Source organism: Adiantum capillus-veneris, chromosome 15 (assembly GCF_014529385.1).
Source record: "Adiantum capillus-veneris isolate H3 chromosome 15, ASM1452938v2, whole genome shotgun sequence".
In the NCBI taxonomy this organism is placed as follows: Eukaryota; Viridiplantae; Streptophyta; class Polypodiopsida; order Polypodiales; family Pteridaceae; genus Adiantum; species Adiantum capillus-veneris.
This window is the reverse complement of record NC_140945.1, coordinates 10,776,583-10,782,582: the sequence shown is the minus strand read 5'-3', so window position 1 is coordinate 10,782,582 and position 6,000 is coordinate 10,776,583.

The window sequence follows — 6,000 nt, the reverse complement described above, 5'->3', positions numbered from 1 at the left end:
CCTCATTAACGTGAGGTTCGCTTATGTGAATCACACATCCATGCAAAAAATGAAATATTGTGTGCACGTCTTTAACCTTTTTTTGTGAATGCAATGTAGGTACAATGGACCCCAACGCAAATCAATTTTTTGATTCTCAATGAGACGATGACCCTTTGGAATGTGGTTGTAGAGAAACTATATTCATCAACATCTTCAACTTAAATGTTTGTAGTAAACGCATTCAATTTAATTAAATTGTTTTGCTATGGTTTGTACTATGGTTTATTGATGCAATTAGTAGACTTGGCTTCCTTTCATTCTTTGTTCCACCATCACCCAATGTTAACACGGCACGATAGAAGAAAATAGACTCACTTTTTTGTTCCACCATCTTATGTGAACAAATGGGTGGTGGAAGTGTGCATTCTGAAACTCTTCCACTTAGAAAAGCACTTTTTGGGGTGTTTCTTTTACCTCCTCGATGTGAACCCATCGTCAGCTTCCATGTAGTTGTTTTCGGCTGTGGCGGAGGGGGACTGCTCACGCGCGAGAGGAAAGGGGGAGCGCAGAGAGAGAGAGAGAGAGAGAGAGAGAGAGAGAGAGAGAGAGAGAGAGACTTTTTTGACACAAAAAACTGATGAAAGATGGAAAGGATCATAGTAGGATGAATGGCTTCTGTTGTTGTATTAAAAGCACAAATCATTCAAGAAGTAGTCTTGACAGTTGGTACCATTATGTTTTTTTTAAAGGAATGTGGAATTGATTAAAGTAAATGGAAAATAAGGAAATACATTGTCCTCAAGGAGGCTGAGGACAGCAGGCCCAGATACCGGTATGTTATTGTGTCATTTTTTTTCATGGCAACTCGACAGCTTATGATCCCAAATTTCTATGAGTCAAGTCAACGAAAGCTGTGGAAAAGATGGCCAAGGTTTTGTGCATCAAGCAAAGCAAAAGCTCACACTCTTTGATGCATGTGCAACACATAGCTTACATGTAATCACTATTAGAGATTGTGTATTTTTTGTTATACACCAACTAAATGTGTAGTTCATTTGGGTCTAATCAAGAGATCACATTGCAGTTATGTTTGTTTTATCGTGTAGAAGCGGACTGAATAATAAAAGAATGCTTAAGTCATGGATAAACTATGAGTAGAGGGGCAAAAAGGATGCCCATGCTTCTGAAGTAAATAGTGAGCATCATGAAGCAAAACTTTGATTAGGGAGGGCATTCTTAATCAAGATTTGCCTCTTTCCTCTAGGACAGTCTAGAGCACAGCTTGACTTTGAGTGTTTTAAGGTTGGAAGCCTACGATTGACTTTGAGTAATGAAGGGACAATTGCCAGTTATTATATGGCTCTCTTATTTGGATTGTTTGCATCCTTGTTAATAGATTTTCTTGCATGTTTGGTATATTCGTCACAGGTTTTTAGGCTGTGCACAAAGGGTTTATAAAAGTGAAACTATTTTTTTGGGATTAACATGTCTTTTTGATATTCTTGCAAAAATCTGTAGGCTATGCTACATTTTCCTAGGTAACTCTCTGATGGTAAGACTTGAAGCTTCTAAGCATAGTGCTTTCCACAAATCGAGCATGTGGTCAAGTTGACTACGAGGTGTGGGAGGTTAACAGAGTATTATCTTGGAGGATAATGTGTAGCTTTGACTTTCAAAAAACTTGTTGTATTTAGATTAGATCGCCAAATAATTTCACATTGTCACTGGATCCATAGTGATTGCTTAAAGATATTGCTTGACATTTAGCTTGAATTAAGCTCGTAATTAAACAGTGAGTGGTGAGACTAGCTTGCTTTTATTGCTACCATTGAACATTGTTGTGAAGGTTTTAAATTTGGTTGCCATGATTAGGTTCCCACCATTTAGGAAATATGAATAACCTTGCAAAACATTAAAAATGCAAAAGTGAAGGGTGATGATGTAGGAGATGAAAAGCCTTGGGGTATTACTAAGTTAAAAGACTTTATGTTCTCTATATAAACATGTTTGCTATCTACATGATTCATTTCTTTCTCTTTGTAGTTTCTTTCTCCTTAAAATTTCAATGCAAAAGAGTGTAGGCCTATGAAATTTATTTTTTGGAAGCCATTAGGAATACCATTTTTTAACTTTGGTTGCCATGACAGTGTAGTATTGCGAATCAAAATTGATCGTGTATGCATGCCTTAAGAAATTTGGGTAGGAGAATGGAAGCAAGTCAAACTCTTTCTTGCTCAAATTCAGCCTCATGATAACCACAATCGTCCGCAAAGATGCATATAAGAACAATATCGACCTCATTTTCTTGCACATATGAAGAGTGATCCATATAATCCATACAAAAACCATTAGTTACCAAATAGGAAATTTTGTGCCAAGCTTAAGTGTTTGTTTTAGGCCACAAGTACTTTCAAGCTTAGGATGTCTCTTAACCTCTTATCCTTTTTTTTTTTTAATGTATACACCTCCTCTTGCAAGTCACCATGCAAGAATGTAATTTTCACATCCATTTGATGTAAACACAACCTTTTTGTTGCAACCATTGCAATATTGACATGCATTGTTCCCAACATAGCTACACAACTAAAAGTCTCCTTGGTCAATGCTATAAGTCTATACATAACCTTTGTCTACCAGCCTAGCCTTGTACTTCTACATACATCCACAAAATCAATAAATTACATAAGTCGCATCAAATTGTGGAGCCTACTTTTACATGTGAATTGAAAAGTATATCTTAGAAAACGGCTTTAGGTTAGTTGTTGTTAACATCCTCTCCCTCTTAGCTCATGTCATCTCGGACATGACAATGTGGATTTGTAAGCGGATTGTCTGGCTTGTAAGTGAGATGCATATGGCGGATCTTCTCATCATCACACAATCTAGATTTGGAACCCCTTGTAGAATCTTTTCCATACTATCGAGACTTTTTGGTTTAAGTTGTTGCTATTCCATATTTTTACTTTGGTATCAATGGGTATTCTAGCCATGTAGAAATATTTTCTTGCATGAGTAGAAAAGTGTACCATATTCTATAGTGTGGTAACGGACATAAGGTGGGATCTTTTCTGATCTCTTTTGGAGCTCTTGTGAAGTGTATCTCCCACACCTTGGATGCTTTTGTATCCAATTTTACCTCCATTCAAGCTCATCATTAGTAATCATCTTTCTGTAATGCTTGAAGTGAAACACTCATGTCTAAGTAGAGGGAACGATAAGCCTTGCTTATGAAAATCCTTTAAATTTATTTTGGCTTGAGCTTGCAGATATTCATGTTATGTAGTAATGTTTTTCTCCCATTCCAAGGCATTTGCAAATACTCCGTCTTGTTCTATACCTATTGCCTTGGTTCTATGTTCACCAATGCTTGACATGCAAAAGGATTAAGGATAAGAGAGTTAAACTTCCCGGTAAGATTCAACCACTTGACGTTTCCCAAATGAAGTGGGAGTGTATAAGCATGGACTTTGTCATTGGATTACCTATGGTAAAAGGAGGTATAATTCACTTATGGTAGTTGTTGACCTACTCACGAAGGTTGCACATCTCATTCTCGTCAAGACAACCTTTACCGCCTCAAGCATTGCATGACTATATGTTAAAGAGATTTTTAGATTGCATGGATTTCCGAAATGGATTGTAAGCGATCGAGATGTGAAGTTGAAACTTTTGGACCTCACTCTTCAAGGTGTTGGGGTATAAAGCCCAATGTGGTCGCCCAGGTAAGTGGGCGGGCCGCCAGGTATGTACACACATTCTTTTGTAAAAACCTAATAAGAACTCACTATGCTCTACACATTACAGTAGAGCGAGTTCACCATATCGTCGTGCTCTTCTTCTCGCACTCTCTCTCGCGTCGCACTTCCGCTCGTACTCCTTCAACTGGTATCAGAGCTCAGATCGAGGCTCGGGACAGCACTGCAGGAGGCTAGAGTCACCAACTCAGATTGGAGTGAAATTCGACAAGCGAAGACACGGCCCCAAATCTTGTGGGAGAGTCCGTACGGCTTGGTGTGCACATAATTTCATTCTGAGGTCATCTCGGCCACCGTTCGGCTTCGACAAAGGTCTACGCAGGCCATTTTCGACTACGTGGTCTCGACGGGTGCAGATCCGACTCTGCAAATTTGGGGTTTTTCGGCCTACGACTGCAGGTGCTGAGGATATCGACACTCCCAGAGTGTTGATTTGTGGCTGTCTACACATCGAAGGACGGCTCACAGTTCTTGGAGGCGTGTCACATACGACATGGGCGCATCTACACACAGACTGTAGGCGACATCCACTAGTTCATCAGGTAGCTTGTGTTTGCTGCTTGATATTCTAGATTTCATCCTGACATTGCAGGTACTTCCACATGGGATGTATTGTCAGAGATGATGTATGTCTGTTGAGGGTTTGCTGGCTGTGAGTCACGCAGCAAACAACCGCCGCAGCGGTTACAGCATACAGTGGGAAATTTGTGGATGTATGACTTTGTGGGAAGTCTATGTACTGTCAGATTTACTGCAGCCTTTGTTGAGGGTCGAGTGAGGTTTTATTGAGCTGGGGGATTCTCGAATGTTGAGATCCTTTCGGTGATACAGGTCTTGGAGCGATCCCTCGAGCACCCTTAGATAGGCAGCTAGGATGTATTGACTGTGAGTTAGACAGTTGGGATTGCATCTTTGCTTTACTGCCGTTGAGGCATTGTCGCAGTCTATGCTTACAGGACAGTGACAGGACAGTACAGGTGTAGGACAGGTTTACCCGCAGCTTACAGTGTCAGAGAGACAGTGTTTTTTGAGCTGTTTTTTGGTCTGTTTTTGAGTACACCAGAGCCATTTTACAAAGGAGACTCTGTCGAAATTTATGCAGAATCTGAAGCTTTCTTGGTTCATTTGACAGGTTGATATTGGTTCAGAGGTCAGTTTACAGGGGAAACTCTGCCGAATTTTTCCCAGGAAAGTAAACTACTGTGAAGCGTAGCTATGGCTGGATCATAGGACACTGCTCTTTACAATATCAAGAAGCTGGATGGAACCAATTTCCCATTGTGGAAGAAGCAGATTTGGCACGTGTTGGTACAAAAGAAGCAGATAAAACCTATAAACCTCAAGGGGATAAAACCAGAAGATATGGACGAAGATGAATGGAGCGAAATGGATGAATTGGCACTTTCTACCATTATGCTGACTTTGGCAGAAAGCGTTTACTTCAATGTAGCAGACGAGATGTCGGCTTATCAAGCATGGTTAAAGCTGAGTGATCTTTATGAGAAGCAGAGTGCAGCTTCACAGGTATACTAGCTTAAGAAGCTTGTTGACTTGAAGATGAAAGAAGGGACACCTATGTCCAATCATCTGAATGAATTCAACACAATCTATAGTCAGTTGTCAGCTCAAGGTGTCAAGTTCGATGAACCTATTAGAGCTATGTTCCTGTTGATCACATTTCCGGAAAGTTGGGACACTTTTCGCACAGCTTTGAGTAATTCTGCACCTCCAGATGGTTTGAACATAGTAGGTGTAGAAGGAAGTCTGCTTACTGAAGAAACCAATAGAAAGACAATGGACAAAGGCAAAGGAACAACCTCAGTTGGCAGGGGAAGGACCAAAGAAAAGTACAAAGGTGGAAAGAGGAATCAGTCTCGTAGCAAGTCCCGCAGTGCTAAAGGCAAGAGTGACATAGAATGCTACCATTGTGGCAAGAAGGGTCACATGAAAAAAGATTGTAGAGAATGAAAAGCAGAAAAAGGCAAAGAGAAAGCTGAAGACCATGGTGAGAAGAACAAGTCCTCAGTGAAGATTCAAGAAATAAATGTGACAAACACTGTTGCAGAGGATGACAGTCTAGTGTCAGGAGACATCTACTTCTTGAAGAATACAATGGACTCAACTCTTCTTACAGCATTTGATGGAAATGCACTGAGTGACTGGATTATAGACTCAAGGGCATCACTTCATGTGTCTCCAAACAAGGAGTGGTTTACCTCTTATGTGACCACTAAAGATCATGTTCGGCTAGGCAATGGGCAGA